Genomic DNA, 16,586 nt, shown 5'->3' on the forward strand with positions numbered 1-16,586 from the left:
CGAAGAATTGATGCTTTTGAACTGTGGTGTTGGAGAAGACTCTTGAGAGTCCCTTGGACTGCAAGGAGATCAGCCCCGGGATTTCTTTGGAAGGAATGGTGCTAAAGCTGAAACTCCAGTATTTTGGCCACCTCATGCGAAGAGTTGACTCATTGGAGAAGACTCTGATGCTGGGAGGGATTGGGGGCAAGAGGAGAAGGGGACGACAGAGGATGAGATGGCTGGATGGCATCACTGACTCGATGGACGTGAGTCTGAGTGAACTCCGGGAGTTGGTGATGGACAGGGAGGCCTGGCGTGCTGCGATTCATGGGGTCGCAAAGAGTCGAACACGACTGAACGACTGATCTGATCTGATCTGGGGTGGGAAATTGAGAGTTCAGGTTTTTGATGTGTTAAATCTAAGATTCCTCATCCCCCAGAGAAACCTCTTACCTATTAGCAACTTACTCCCCATTCCCACCTCCCTTCTTTCCCCTGCCAACTTCTGCCACTAGTCTACTTTCTGTTTCTATAGATTTTTTCATTTTAGGAACTTTATAAATGTATGTGTGCTCAGTTGCTTCAGTTGTGTCCAACTCTGCAACCCAATGGACTGTAGCCCACTAGGCTCCTCTGTCCATGGGATTCTCCAGGCAAGAATACTGGAGTGGGTTGCTATGCTGTCTTCTAGGGGATCTTCCCAACCCAGGAATCGAACCTGCATTTCCTGCACTGCAGGCAGAATCTTTACTGCTGAGCCACTGGGGAAGCCCAGTAGACAAACAGTCACACATTATGTAGTCTGTTATGACTGGCTTCTTTCATTTCGCATAATATTTTCAGAGTTCATGTATGTTGTAGCATGTTTTATTGTTGAATAATGTTCTGTTGTATGGATCTACCACAATATGTTTATCCATTCATTAGTTGATGAGTATTTGGGTTGTTTCCACTTTTTGACTATTAGTATAAGTAATACTTCCTTGAACATTTGTGTTTAAGTTTTCTGTGTAAACTTGTGTTTTTACTTATCTTCTGTATGTGCCTAGGAGTCGAAAAAATTATATACACACACAGAATACATTCAAGGAATAAAAAATAAAGAATTTATTAAAAAAGTAGTTCCCTATGGTAGAGTATAGAAATTGATTACTAACCTGATAATTTTCATTATAAAATATGTACGTGTAACACATGAGTAAGAAAATATTGTAACTTAGATATTTTGATGTGTGAAAAAGAAATAGAAGTAGAGTTTCAAAGGAAGAAAGTGAATTATGACCATCTTCCTTTATGTATGAGGAATAGACATCACACCAAGTAAGATGGGCTTTGTTTTATCATTATTTTAAATTAGTTGTGCCCAGAGTTGAAAGGAACATCTGTTTCATGTCAAAAAATCATCAGTCCAACCTGTCTATTCCTATATGATCTCCTTACTCATCTCAACTGTTACTAGAAAGAATTTGGCATGGGGATCTCTATTTTCATCATGGATTTTTATTAGAATACTGATGCAAATATGTATTTTTCTTTTAAACGGGAAGTGTGGTAATATTCTTTTACTAGCCCCACCCCTTCTTGTTACCCCTTTGTAGGAAAGAAGTCTGTTTCTGCCCATTACTTGCCAGGCTGTGGTGAATACCCACAGTCTGTGGACACTGGACAAAATAACTTGCTAGATATTTTGCTTTTGTGGTGGGGAGCTATTTGGGGAAATGATTGGGAGATTAGAGGCTGCTGAGAAGTGGACTGAAGTTGTCTTTCACTAAAATTCCAGATTAACTTGGATTTTTAGTGAGAAGTTTCCATTTTCATCTTTTAATTGAAGACTGAATTTAGGATGCACTAAAAGCCCAAGAATGTTGCCTTTCTTTCTCATGAAATTTGAGTAATGAATTTCAGTTCTTTTATGCAGCAATGTATTGATATTTTCTTGATCTGGCAACGTAAGATTAACCCGTTTGTGGATTACTTTCATGTATTGTGCTTCTAAGTGCTAAAAAAGAGCTAAGAAACTTCTTTTTTAAAGGGATGTTCTAATTCAGTTAATATTTGTTTACAACATTAAAAAAACCCACTTTGCATTAATGGCAAGACATGTGTTGAATGGATTCTGTATTGCCATGTATGTTTACTATTTGATGGATATTTCCAAGAGAATTGATAAGTATTGTTCTCCACATGACATCTTTCCTAAAATGGTTTAATTATTTAATAGTTTTGGAAACTAGGTTGGATGAATTGCCTTTCAGATTTGACTATCCTCAAAAAATTTTTAGTGATGTGCAGAAATTCATATTGGAAAAGCTTGCTTTAATATTTGAAATAGTTAATATCTGCTCATGTTATTTTATTATGTATTTTAGTATTTTCATTCAAACCAGGTAGATAGCCAGACAGATGGACAGGATTCCAAAGGAAGAAATATAGGGATTGAGTAAGGTACCAGATATGTTTGCCAGAATCTAAAGGGAAAGACAGCACATAAAAGATACTTTTTTTGCATTCACCCATGGTGCAACATTGTATTTTTTATTAAATAAAATCAGGTTGGTAAGTCAACTAGAAATATGAGACTGGTTAACTTTCCCACACATTCTTTCTCCCCTGTGGGTTTTTATATGGTTATATTTAAACAGCCTCATGAAACCATTATTTATGGAGGATATTGGAAGGGAACATGTACAGACCATTTTGTATAATATTCAGATCTAATTTATGAAGAACTATCAGAAAACAAAGTGCAGTAATTTCATAGATAGTAGTTTAATTCATTGATTCATCTAACTTAATCGTCTGCCTTGCAGTAGTGATTTTCAGAGAGATACTTGATTCTTCACTTGTTCTTATGAGTCTGGAATATCTGAAAGTTGTGATGTCAGTTCTTTGATAGTTGGAAACTGATTTCTAAATCAGCAAGATGACCTTAGGTAATTTGCTGAACTGTTCATGATTTGAAAGGCTAATCTAGAGTTGTGAAAAATAGTGAGGGAGCCTACAAAGCACATTGTTGTAGGTATGTGTATTCCATCTGACTGTAGCTCCCCAGGAGAGAGTACATTGCAACTATGACCCAAATGTGATCTTCCTTCCACTCTTTCTCAATGCATGTTCTCATTTATTATTGAGCTAAATGTTTTGTTTTGGACCTATTTCCAAGTTTAATTATTAGTGTAAAGAATATATTAACTGCATGACACAAAATGTTTACTAAAGAATTATGGAAATGCTATTAATTCCTTAGCAAAAACATTAAAGAGAGACAAGGATAGGTGTAATTAGTAGGTTATTGTAAGATATACCTAACATGAAATCTACCATTTTAACTATTTTTAATTGTACAGTTCAGTGCTGTCAGGAACAGTCATATTGTTGTGCAACCATACCGGTGTCCGTTTCCAGAAATTTCTCATCATCCCTAACTGAAATTCTGTACCTATTAAATAGTAACTCTCCATTTCCCCTCCCCTTCAGCCCTGGGCAACCATTTGATCTTCTGTCTCCATGAATTTGACTCTTGTATGTATTTCCTACAAGTGAACTAATGAACTAATTCAATATTTGTACTTTTGTGACTGGCTTATGACACTTAGCATGATGTCCTCAAGGTCCATCCATGTTGTAGCATGTGTCAGAATTTCCTTCCTTTTTACAGCTGAATGATACCCCATTCTAGGTATATACCACATATTGTTTAGTCGTTTATCTGTTGGTGAACACTTAGGTTACTTCCATTTTTTTTGGCAGTTGTGAACATAGTAGGGATTTTTAACAGTCTATCCAAAAGGCTATATGACCATTAAATTGAACATTCTAATTGGGTGAAAAACAAAGGGATAGAACGTGTTTATAATTTTGATTTCTGTATTGTACACAGTAATGTGTGGGGTCATTTTAGTCAAGGATATTTATATTTTATAAGCTAGTTACCATGAATGTTCTACTACATGGAGTGTTGCAGTATATATTATGATGTATATTTATTTACCTGAAGGCAAAAATGTCATTCTTAATAATATGTATGTTTGGCATTATGATAGGGTTTGCCAATTCTAAACTCTTATTTCCTTTTTGACTTTTTTAGTATATGATAATGTGATAATGAGTCAAAAGAAGTGAGGGGGATATTTTTGACTTTTTTTTAACCCTTTACCTTTGCAGTTTATAAAGTTTTTTTTCTCTAGCCTTTGGCCTGGCTTTCATAATTTTCATTTGACTAGTTTTATCATATTAAGTTTAGCATGAATGAAGGACCATACTATTTATGTTTTCAAATCTAAATGCCATTATTAATTGTAGTAATACTTTGAAAAATTGTGGTTTATTGAGTACCTCATTGCAGTGATATGGAGTGCTGTCTGTGCCCTAGGCTTGCAAGGTGTCTGCAAACTTCATTCAAATTTTGCAGGTGCTAATTTAGATATTAAAAGAAAGTATATGCCATTTATTGCCTTCTTCTTTTGTTTCACTTGTTTTAAAACAAATATGAAACAAACTTTGATTAAATCCCATTATTAACTTTTGTAGTGAATTGCCTTTCTAAATCAGTATCTTTTAAGTGCTTGGGTGTATTGAAGTATGGTATGCAGTGTTGTTTTCTGGGACTAATCTAGGTGGAGAGTTTAAGGTTTAAAATATTTTGTTGTACCTTTAATGTCTAATACTACATACAATAAAACTGTATTTAAAATATGTCAGTATCAAGTAGCAGCATCTAAAATTCCTTTGAAATAAATTGGATGACTTGGAAGATCTGATTGCCTGTGAATATTTCAAAGAGACATTTTAAGTGGGAAAGAAAGCCTCTTTGAAAAGTCTCCTTGAAGTTTGCTATGTTAGTTTTTATTTTTGTATCTTTAAAATGATTTATTGGACCAAATGATCAGATCATAACTCCATCACTTCTAAGTGATATTTGTTATTTAAAGATGGCAGTAAGCACAACTATGTTAATGGGTGGGATTCTTTTTATTCTAGTGATGAATCAGTAGACTTTTCATTCAATATGAGATATAAATGAGAAGATACTTTTTCTTAAATGATCTCTGTCTATATATTCTTGAGTACTTATATAAAGCTGGTGGAGTCTTTAAAAATCTGTCCTAACAAAGAAAATAAAAGGATACTTTACATTTTTATCATTTCTGATATTCTAAATTTTAGCCATTTTGTAGGAAGTTATGGGAACTCATATTCTGTTGCTGTTAGCAGAGGTGATATGCTAATGCATTATGTAAATATACTTTCTCTAATGTCATGCTGTTTTATATGTCTACTTGTCTCCCTTTTGTTTTTCCTCCTAATTGTTTTATTTTCAATGTAAAAATTTTCTCAACCACCTTTTTGTTTCTTAGAAAATTGCTGTTTATTAAGTTACTGCAACTATACTTTAACCTTCAGTTCAGTTCAGTTCAGTCGCTCAGTCGTGTCCTACTCTTTGCGACCCCATGAATCGCAGCACGCCAGGCCTCCCTGTCCATCACCAACTCCCGGAGTTCACTGAGACTCAGGTCCATCGAGTCAGTGATGCCATCAGTCATCTCATCCTCTGTCGTCCCCTTCTCCTCTTGCCCCCAATCCCTCCCAGCATCAGAGTCTTCTCCAATGAGTCAACTCTTCGCATGAGGTGGCCAAAGTACTGGAGTTTCAGCTTTAGCATCATTCCTTCCAAAGAAATCCCAGGGCTGATCTCCTTCAGAATGGACTGGTTGGATCTCCTTACAGTCCAAGGGACTCTCAAGAGTCTTCTCCAATACCACAGTTCAAAAGCATCAAACTTTAACCTTATTGAGCGTCAACTCTTTATTATTAGAACAGGTATTAATAGCCCTTGTCTTGAGTCTCTCTCAGGGTTATTGTGAAAGTCAAACAATTTAATGTGAAACATTCTGCAAATTGTGAAGCACCCCTATACATTTTATTTATAAGTTATTTATCACATATTATATGTTCTGCCTTTTTAAAGGCAGAATTTTAAGTATATCCCCTGTGTGTTATTCTGTCTTAGGCTCCTATATGCTATTGGTGTTACAGTTTCTCTAATAGGCAAGTAATTTCATTGTCGTGTGTGTGTGTGTGCACGCGCGCGCTTCTGTGTTATGGATCATTTTCAGCATCTACTTTATTAATTTGACTATACATTATAACCTGCAAGTTTGTCATATAAAAGAATAAAAAATCTTGGTTCATTTAAGTTGATTTTTTTCTGCCTTTTTTTTTGAGACATTTTTAAAAAGTGGGGTGTTCACATTTTATTCTTGTTTTCCCTTTGTATTAACGTAAATGTATATATTGCGTTTAGAGAAATATAGCTGTATCCACAGTAAAACATGTTTTCACATTAGCTTTCCAAATTTGTTGTATCTTGTTGATTATAAAGGTGTTGTCACTTTAATAACCAGTCTTTCCAGACTGTCAGCTAGTTCTTGAAATAGTGAAGCTGCTTTGTCATTAACGCTTGGACTTCCCACTCTCTTATTGTCAGTAGATAGATTGAACAATTGGAACTATTTGGTTTGCATACTCATTAAGTGCTTTGTATATATGCTATCTATTTGGAAAACTTATTTTTGAGAAGGTTAAATCTAAGAGGTCAATGAAAAAGAGCGATATTCTATATTATATTCTAATTAGTGTGCCCTGTAGTATATTAGAATATAGTACAATATTATCCTGGAAATTTGTTAGTTGTGATTTAGTAGGAGGTTCTATGACTTTTCTTTCAGTTATCAAGTCTGAATTAAATCAGGTAAAAATCATCACAGATTCTCCATGCCCGTATCCCATTGCATTTTAGAAAGAACTAAGACAAAAGAAATAAGGAACTTTAAACAACTGGACTAATCTCTTACAACCAACATCTAGAATAGGGCTTTTATATTACTCTTGATCTTCTGTGTTTCATAGAGATTTTGTGTGTTAAGATTTTTATACCCTCAGATGAAAGATAAAACACATCAATTACCCTTATTAAAAAAAAAAAAAACGCTAAGCATGAGAATTTTAAACAAAATTCCCATTTTTTCATTCTATTATAGAAGTCAGGTGGAAATGTTATATTTAAAAATAAAAGTTGTTTTTTCCTTAAATTTTTTTTTTCTCTTGTCAGTTCTGTTGAAAGGCAGAATGGAAACTTGTTCTCATTTGTACATATTTGGCTTACTCTTTGGCTTACCAGTGGTTGAGTCATGAACACAGTTACTTTGTGCTATGTGTTTTAAAAGGCAGATGTCAAGTAATCACCTTATGAAAAGGCCTATTATAATTATATGTATGCATCAGAGTTTACTCATGAAGAAAATGACACTTATATAATTTCATACTTTAAAAACTACATGCTTGAGCAGAGCATGTATTTCTATATTTAAGAAGTGAAATGGCCCTTTACCTTTAAGTAAAAACATGTTTAGAAACTATTTTTTTCTCTGTCTCTGCTTTTAGAGTGATAGTCAAACTTTCAACAGAGTGGCAAATTAACTTTTGGTAATTTCAATGTTATGGAACTTGTCTTTATGATTTTTGATTTGAAATTGATGATTTTCCCTGATCCCTTGACTCTTATTCTCTTGTGGATTTTTAGCTCATTTAACTCATTTAAAAGTAGCTGAAAAAAGTAGGAATAAAACTGATGTTCAGTTTGGCAATTAAGAAAGACAGGTACTTGCCGAGAAGTTTTTTTAAAATCAGACCAGCATTTAGTTTCCTCTCTGATCTCTCATTTGTGGTGTTCATGCCAAGACATTTTAAAGCTAACCAAAGAGAAAATGCTTTTGCAGGAGAAAAGACACCGAGGACTGAGACTCCTTTCCATAAGTATAGTGAAAGTGAAGGTCTCTCAGTTGTGTCCCCATGGACCCATGGAATTCTCTAGGCCAGAATACTGGAGTGGGTAGCCTATCCCTTCTCCAGTGGATCTTCCTGACCCAGGATCAAACTGGGGTCTCCTGCATCGCTGGCAGATTCTTTACCAACTGAGCTATCAGGGAGGCCCCTCCCATAATTATTAGGCAACCGCTATCACAGGTGTGCAAGGGAGAGTTACAAAGATTTCTTTTGAAACTGTCCAGAAGCCTCAAGAGATGGTGCTTTTCTTGATGCTGGTTTGCTGAATAACCAGGAGTCATTCACACGCTGCTCTGCCATTTCAGTCTGTCTCTTTGCACGTACAACTCTTAACGATCTGAAGCCTCTTTCTCATGCCTCTCCCCTAATCTACCTGTATTTCCCTTCAAAATTTATACATTCTTTAGTGGGCATAGTTTTTGTAAATCTGTCCTACATGGGCTCTTTTACTTTATATTTATTACCTATTATTAATTTTATCCTTTGAGATTACTTGGAAATTGGGGAATAACTACTCATACATCTTTTTCATTTGTATTGCCTAGCACTTCTTATAGAGCATGATTTCTTGACATGCATTTTTTAAGACAACGTGCTATATGGGCGAGGTACTTATGTTTTAAAGAAATAGGCATGGACTCTTCAAGGAGGAGTCATAGTGTCTAATAAAAACTCAAATTTTGTTCCTTTTGCTTGAATATTGTGTAAAAAGTCACATTTGAAAGATGGCCAAAGAAAGATAGCTATAGAAAGAAACATTTTCAAGTCTTTAAAAAGGGATATATTAAGAAGAAGTATTCAGAAGAGCTAGCATTTGCTTTAACTCATTAACTTACCCTGTGGGTGTTGCTGAAATTTCGGCTGTGGATATAGATACTGTACCTTTTAACTTATGTTCCCTGCATTGTATAGGATCATGTCATGTCATCACACAGGGCACAAGGCAGGATGGGGGAGTTCTTAATGGTCTTCTAGTTCAAAAGTTCCCATATCGCAGGCCCAGGGCCCTTGTCATTGAATTACTTCTCGAGGTCTTTGTATCCATGTCTACTGGTTAACCTGTGTGAAGATATGTGAACTCCCAGACCGTGACAACATTGTGAATGAGTGCCATTTTGATTAAAAGCAAATTCATTTAGAAGTTTCACTGAATTCATACAAGCTCAACCAATAATGCTAGGGCCTCCGCCACGGTCGTGTGATAGTTGGGTGTTTTGACATTGGAGGTGGATGCCGATGCCTCAGGAGTCGAGGCACCACTGCAGGAGTGCAGTTGCCTACTTTTAAAGCTGAGGAAGCTGGGCCCAAGGAAGTGAAATGACCCCCCCGACATTACAGTGGAGAGTATCAGAGCTAAGATGAGAGTACAACTCTCGTGTTTGTGGCTCTAGAATCACATAGAACTATGAACTTATTACAGTATCAGGTGGTGTGGTGGTAAAGAATCTGCCTGGCAACGGGTTTGGTCCCTGGGCTGGGAAGATCCCCTGGAGTAGGAAATGACAACCCACTCCAGTTTTCTTGCCTGGAAAATCCCACAGACAGAGGAGCCTGGCAGGCTACAGTCCATGGGGTCTCAAAGAGTCCAACGTGTCTGAGCACAGCATAACAATGACAATGAACCTAACAAAGAGGAATGGAATTTGTGAGAAGGAGTGGTATAAAGAGAGCAGTAATTTTGTCTTAGATTACTTTAAATGTTTTGAAGTGTTTTTGTTTGTTTTTTACCATTGGGGAGTAAGAGGCAAGGGATAACTCGATTAGGGAAGATAATGTTATATAGTATTTATGGAAATTGTTTCTGTTATGCTGTTAACTTTTTACTCCTTGGAAACTTACTATGATAGCAGAATCATCATTTTGATAATACTCTTAAACTTTTTGAAGTAATTTTTATAAATATAATTTTGTATCTTTATAAAGTTTGAGAAACAGACTTTAGGGAGGGTTTGATGAGCTCTTTTAAGACTTGGGAATGCTGTTAAACAGAAATGAATGGCCTATGGTCTCTTAGTTTTTGAATCTAGGTCTCTTAATCATCAGTGTTATTTTATGTCCATTGTCTATATTTTAATTTTGTGGCATGTTTTTGCTTTCCTGTGTTTCTTTAGTGAGGGAGCATATTTATAGGAAAGAAGTTGAAATGCCAGTCTGTTTTGATTTTTGTAGCATGTCTTAAAAGAATCAATTGGTAAATGCTTTGACATTGATGACTTAACATCCAAGGGTTATATATGTTGTATTTTTTTCAAGCCAATGACTTGAAATATGTGATACCACAGTAGCTGCTAAATACGTGACTTTCTGATAAGACTTTACCAGTTCAGTGGTAACTTAAATATCATGTAAGTTGGCAAGAGAAGGTGTAAATTGGTGCCTTGTACATTGTGTATGTGAGTGGCGTAGGATTACATAAGATTAGAAAAAGCTCAGTTATGCATTCACTCTGCAGAAGAAGGGTCAAGTCAGTGAATTGAATTCCAATTGAATTGGAGACCCAGTAGAGGAAAGTTGCTCTGAGGAAAGTGATTTAAATAGCAGTACTTTTGATCCTTTCTGTAGCCAGGTGAGGGAATTACAGTAAGGCCCAGAATTCTATGAATTTCAGTAAGGTAATGTCATATAAACAAAAAAGGGACCTCAACTACAGGCCTGGTTCTGTTAATAATGTTGCAGTTTTGGTCCCTCTGTAACTGAGTCCTTGATGAACCTATTCAAGGTAACAGTTCCTCTGCAATATGTGTTTGTAGTTTATGGAAGAAGTTTCTATAGCAAATGAAACAAAGGATATGGCCAGTATCACTGGTGAGTGTCTTAGTGAAGTATCTCTAAGAAATAGGAAATACTTTCTGCCTTTATATGAAATTCTTTCATCTCAGCAGACCTTGCCTTCATCATTTTAATTCATTTTGTCACTTAGAACAAACTACTACCCAGAAAAAAGACATGAGAATAAGAACTTAACAGAATCTTTAAAAAATGAACTTAGAAAAAAGTTCCCAATGAGTGTGTTGTGGAGGTGAATTTGCTGTTAGTACTAGCTGAGAAGTTAAGAAAAAATTAGAATCACCCTTATGGATTCATTAATATATCAATTCTGTATTGAGCACTTACTGCTGTGAGAGACACGGGATGCTGGGTGAAAATGAGACAGTTTCTGTTCTCATGAAGCTTGTAGTCTAGTGGTGAGAGATACCTCCGTTGTGTGCAGGAGTTTATAAGTGTTACCAAGGGGCTGTGATAGAAACTGATCCCGGAAAGCCAGCTTTACACAGAGTGGCCAGGAAAGGTTTCTCTGAGGATGAGCCATGGAATTGAGGCTTACAGAAAGAGGAGAAGTTGAGCATAAGTATATGAAGCGAAAGAAATGGCAAGTGAAAAAGCCAGGAGTTAAAACAGGATTTGGCATGCTGGAAGGACAGAAAGGTCATTCACATGCAGTTAGGAAGCGTGGAGGGGGCTGACTGCAGGTGGACAGGTAAGGAAGAATTCCATCGTGGAGGGTCCTGCGGTCCATGGAGAGTCACCGATTTTATTTTGAGAGCATTGCTTAGCCATTGAAATAACTTAAGCAGGGCATGGCATGGTCTAAATTATGTTTATAAAACAGTCACTCTGGCTTCTGTAGGGTAGCAGATTGAGAAAACATCCAAGAATAGAAGCTTCAAGACTAGTTAGGAGACTATTTGAAATAGTGCAGGAAGGGATGATGATTTGAATATGGGTTTGAGGGTTTTTGTTTTTTTTCTGTAATCTACAGTTATTATTGCTGCAAATTCAATCCTGTGTTTCTCTATTGTCCATTGGAAAGCAATTTTACAATAATCACTGTTTTTTAATCAAAACTATAATACCATAAGAGGCTTTTTGTTGTAACTTACTGTGGCAAGAAATTAGTTTTAGATGGAAAACCCTGTATGTCTTTACCTATGATTGTGTTAGGCATGCTCTTTGGAAAGTTTTGATAAATAATGAATTAATTATAATAGTGCAGGGTTTTTTTAGCTGACTTTTATTTCATGTACTTCATTTAGTGTTTTCTAATCCACTATCTCATTTAATCTTCACAATAATCCTGTGATGGACATAGGTACTTACTGCTGTTATCTGCATATTCAAAGTAAGGAAACGAAGGGATTGAGAAGTTAAGGAACTTTTCCAAGGTCATACAGGGAAGAAACGTGCAATTCAAATTTGAGCCTAGTTCTCCCTGATACCACAGCTAAAATAGTTTTTTTATTAATAAAAAAACTAACAAACCTTTTATTTAGAAACAATTTACACCTAGTAAAATACACAGATCCTGTGAGTCATTCGATGAATTTTGGCAGTTGTGTCCATCTATGTAGACACCTCCCCAAAATACAGATTTTTGTCACTACATAATGTTTCATATGTCCCTTCCAGTCAGTTCCCACCCCCATAAACAATTATTTTTTCTGGCCTCCATCACCATGTATTGTTTTTGCCTCTTCTTGGACTTCTTGTGAATAAACAGACACTGTATTGTTTTGTGTCTGGCTTCTTTCACCCAACATAACATTCTGGAGACTCACGTATGTTGTTGCTTATTCTTTCTTATTGCCAAGGAGCAGTATTTCATTACGATTGCATCACTATATCGACTGTATCAGTGTATGAACCCATTTACTTTTAGGGATTTAAGTTGTTTCTAGTTCTTTGCTAGTGTGTGAATAAAACTGCTGTGAGCATTTGTGTACAAGAATATCTGTTCATTTCTGTTGTGTAAATACTTAGAAGTAGGATTGCTGGTTCATAAGTAAGATGTATATTTACCTTTTTAAGAAGCTGCCAAACAGTTCTCCGGGATGGTTGTACCATTTTATTTCCTACTGGCACTCTGTATGAAAATTGCAGTTGCTGGATTCTCTACATCAATGTTTAGTATTGTCAGTGTTTTCATTTTAGCCGTTCTAGTCAGTGTGACGGAGAAGGCAACGGCACCCCACTCCAGTATTCTTGCCTGGAAAATCCCATGGACAGAGGTGCCTGGTGGGCTGCAGTCCATGGGGTCGCTAAGAGTCAGACACGACTGAGCGACTTCACTTTCACTTTTCACTTGCATGCACTGGAGAAGGAAATGGCAACCCACTCCAGTGTTCTTGCCTGGAGAATCCCAGGGACGGGGGAGCGTGGTGGGCTGCTGTCTGTGGAGTCGCATCAAGTCGGACACGACTGAAGTGACTTAGCAGCAGCAGCAGCAGAGGCTCAGTGTGGAGAAGGCAATGGCACCCACTCCAGTACTCTTGCCTGGAAAATCCCATGGACAGAGGAGCCTGGTAGGCTGCAGACCATGGGGTCGCTAAGAGTTGGACACGACTGAGCGACTTAGCAGCAGCAGCCAGTGTGAAGTGGTATCTCATGGTTGTAGTTTGTGTTTCCCTAATGACTAATGATGTTGAGTACCTTTGGCTGTATCTGTTGACCATTCGTACATCTTTTCTGTTGTTGCTTTTGAGTGTTCAGGGATTCTGTTCTTTCAATATTTTTGGATTATTTGTATTTCTGTTTTCTCCCAGACTGTACTTTGCTCATTTATTTCCCTAGTAGTGTCTTTTGATGAGCAGAAATGTTTAATCCTGATGAAAATCCAGTTTATCAGTTTTGTCTTTCATAGTTACTGTTCTGTGTCTTATGAAATCTTTGCTTCACAACGGTGCTTTCTCCTAGAAGATTTATCTTAGCTTTAGAATTCAGTCTTTGATCCCTTTAGAATTTATTTTTGTATATGGTATGTGGTAAAGGGCAGGGTTCATCTGTTTCATGGTTAGCTCATTGTTCCAGCACCTTCATTGAAAAGACTGTTCCCCATTGAATTGCCTTGGCACCTTTGTCAAGTCAATTGACTGTATATGAGAGGGTCAGTTCTGGACAGTAGCTTGATTCATTTGTCTGTCTTTATGCCAATACCACAATATTTTGTTTGTATTAGATAGTGTATGTTGTCTAATTTTGTTCTTTTTCAAACTAGTTTTATTTCTCCTAGGTTCTTTAATTTTTTTATATAGCTTTTAGAAATGACTTGTCAATTTTTATTACAAAAATAACCCACCAGGATTTTTATTTGAATGGTGTTGAACTTGTATATAAATTTTGTGAGAATTGACCTATTAACATTAAGTCTTCCAACCTGCATACATGGTTTTACCTCTCCATTTATTTCATAGGACAGACTGTATGATCACTTTACTTTAGTAGAGCTAGGGAATTCTCTTTTAAGTCTAATATAACACCAATTCTTAGACAACATACGTTTCATGTTAAAAGAGTCTGTCTCACAAAAGACTATATTTCATTACATCGTGAGGAGTAGTTAAAAATTCCCCGTGTATTTGGTTCTGAAGAAACTTTGCTTTCCCCCCACAACTGGTCTTTTACTACTAATTTCTGTTTTGCACTAATGAAAGTATGATCTCTCATGGTTTAATTCAATTACCTAATAAGTTGGTCTGTGATAACTAGTATTCTCATGAAATATTGCAAATGGTGCAATTTATTTTATGTGGAGGCAGTCAGAAAGTCTCTCAAAGTAATGAATATGGCTACATTTTCTAAGTTTAGGAGAAATATGTTTGCCTTATAAATAATGAAAATAATAGCTTTGGGAATTTGACTGTGCCAGTGGTGATTAAAATAAAGCACAATTGAGAGCATTCATCTTTCAATATGTAACACCAGAAGAGTTACCTCACGGGGTTATTGTGTGTACCTCATGGGGGGGTTATCGGGAGCTTTGCAGCATGAAGTGTATGTCAAGTGCTGAGTACTTGAGTACATTGCTGGGCATAAAGTAAGCTCTCAATAGACTTCTCTTTTTAAAAGTAATTTTTATTGCCTTGAACTTGCTTTACAGTGTTAGGTTTTACTGTAAAGCAAAGTGAATCAGCTATATGTATCAGCTATCCCCTCTTTTTTTCATTTCCTTCCCATTTAGGTCAGCACAGAGCTTCGAGTAGAATTCCCTGAGCTATACAGCAGTTTCTCATTAGTTATCTATCTTATACATAGTATCAATACTGTGTATATATTAATCCCAATTTCCTAATTCCTTATACCCACCCCTTCCTACCTGGACCTAGGGATTGTCAAACTTCTATCTCCTTATTTGTATCCTTTTTTTTTTATTAAAAATTTGTTTTAATATTTGTTTGGCTGTGTCAAACAGATTTTAGTTGCATTTTGCTGGTCTTTTGTTGCAGCACAGACTCTAGTGGTGGTGGACGTACCAGTTGGGGCACACACACTCAGTTGCCCCATGGCCTGTGGGACCCTAGCTCCATGACTAGGGATTGAACCCAGGTCCTTTGCATTGCAGGGGAGATTCTTAGCCACTGACCTACCAGGGAAGTCCCTCTTTATCTGTATCTTAATCCAGGACAAGCTCTAGGTGTAGGCATTCAAACTGTAGAATCTCTTGTGCTTTTGCTTTAGAGTGCTATCATAGATCTTAGAGTGCAGATTCTTTGTAAAAGTGCTGCTTTTTTCAAATATTGATTTGGTTTTGAGTCTTGCCTGCCCATCAAGTAAACTACACCGTTGTTGGCCTTCAGTTGTGACTGGCACTTTGCGATCCCATGCACTGTAGCTCGCCAGGCTCCTCTGTCCTTGGCATTTCCCAGGCAAGAATACTGGAGCAGGTTGCCATTTCCTTCTCCAGGGGATCTTCCCAACCCAAGGATCGAACCTATGTCTCCTGCACTGTAGGCAAATTCTTTACCTCTGAGCCACTGGGGGAAGCCTGTGTGCCTGTGTGTGTGTGTGTGTATCACTGTCCATTTTACTTGAAGGGTTTTTTTTCTTTTACTAGACTGGAAATTATTGCTAATGTATTGGAATGAAACTCCATCAGTTTTTTTGTGTCCAGTGGTAGTGGTTAATTTATGGTCTCATGGCATTTGTTATTACCTTAGCACTATATATGTATTATTTTTGACTTTTAATTCCTACATAATAGCTGGATTTTACCATATTCATCTGTAAGATACTACATCACATCATCTTTTATGGTGTCATTTGGAATGTGGAGCTAATTGGTACAAGTTAGCTACAGACATAAGAGACTTTAAATGTAGATATTAGCTGTCAGTTTAAGTCTGAGATGGAATAGGGAGGGTGGAAAGGAGAAAGGAATACATTGGAATATAGTTTAGTGCTTTTTGTCTAATACTTAGGCTAACATTTTTAACATTTTTAAAAATGGAATTTCACTCCCAGTACTCTCCTTAACATTATGTATTATCACTAGACTCAGATTTATGGGTCCCTTGAATGAAGCAGGGCAAAGACGAATAGAGTTTTGCCAAGAAAATGCACTGGTCATAGCAAACACCCTCTTCCAACAACACAAGAGAAGACTTTACACATGGACATCACCAGATGGTCAACACCGAAATCAGATTGATTACATTCTTTGCAGCCAAAGATGGAGAAGCTCTATACAGTCAACAAAAACGAGACCAGGAGCTGACTGTGGCTCAGATCATGAACTCCTTATTGCCAAATTCAGACTTAAATTGAAGAAAGTAGGGAAAACCACTAGACCATTCAGGTATGACCTAAATCAAATCCCTTATGATTATACAGTGGAAGTGAGAAATAGATTTAAGGGCCTAGATCTGATAGATAGAGTGCCTTTGCCTGATGAGCTATGGAATGAGGTTCGTGACATTGTACAGGAGACAGGGATCAAGACCATCCCCATGGAAAAGAAATGCAAAAAAGCAAAATGGCTGTCTGGG

At 36.7% G+C, this 16,586-nt stretch overlaps 1 protein-coding gene across 13 annotated transcripts in view; it reads left to right on the plus strand.

Annotated features, from left to right (window-relative positions):
* Positions 1–16,586, plus strand: part of CAMK2D (calcium/calmodulin-dependent protein kinase II delta) — a 308,976-nt gene that overhangs the window by 22,418 nt on the left and 269,972 nt on the right. The window lies entirely within an intron of this gene.

This window comes from Bison bison, unplaced genomic scaffold (assembly GCF_000754665.1).
Source record: "Bison bison bison isolate TAMUID 2011002044 unplaced genomic scaffold, Bison_UMD1.0 scf7180017864389, whole genome shotgun sequence".
NCBI classification, from domain to species: domain Eukaryota; kingdom Metazoa; phylum Chordata; class Mammalia; order Artiodactyla; family Bovidae; genus Bison; species Bison bison.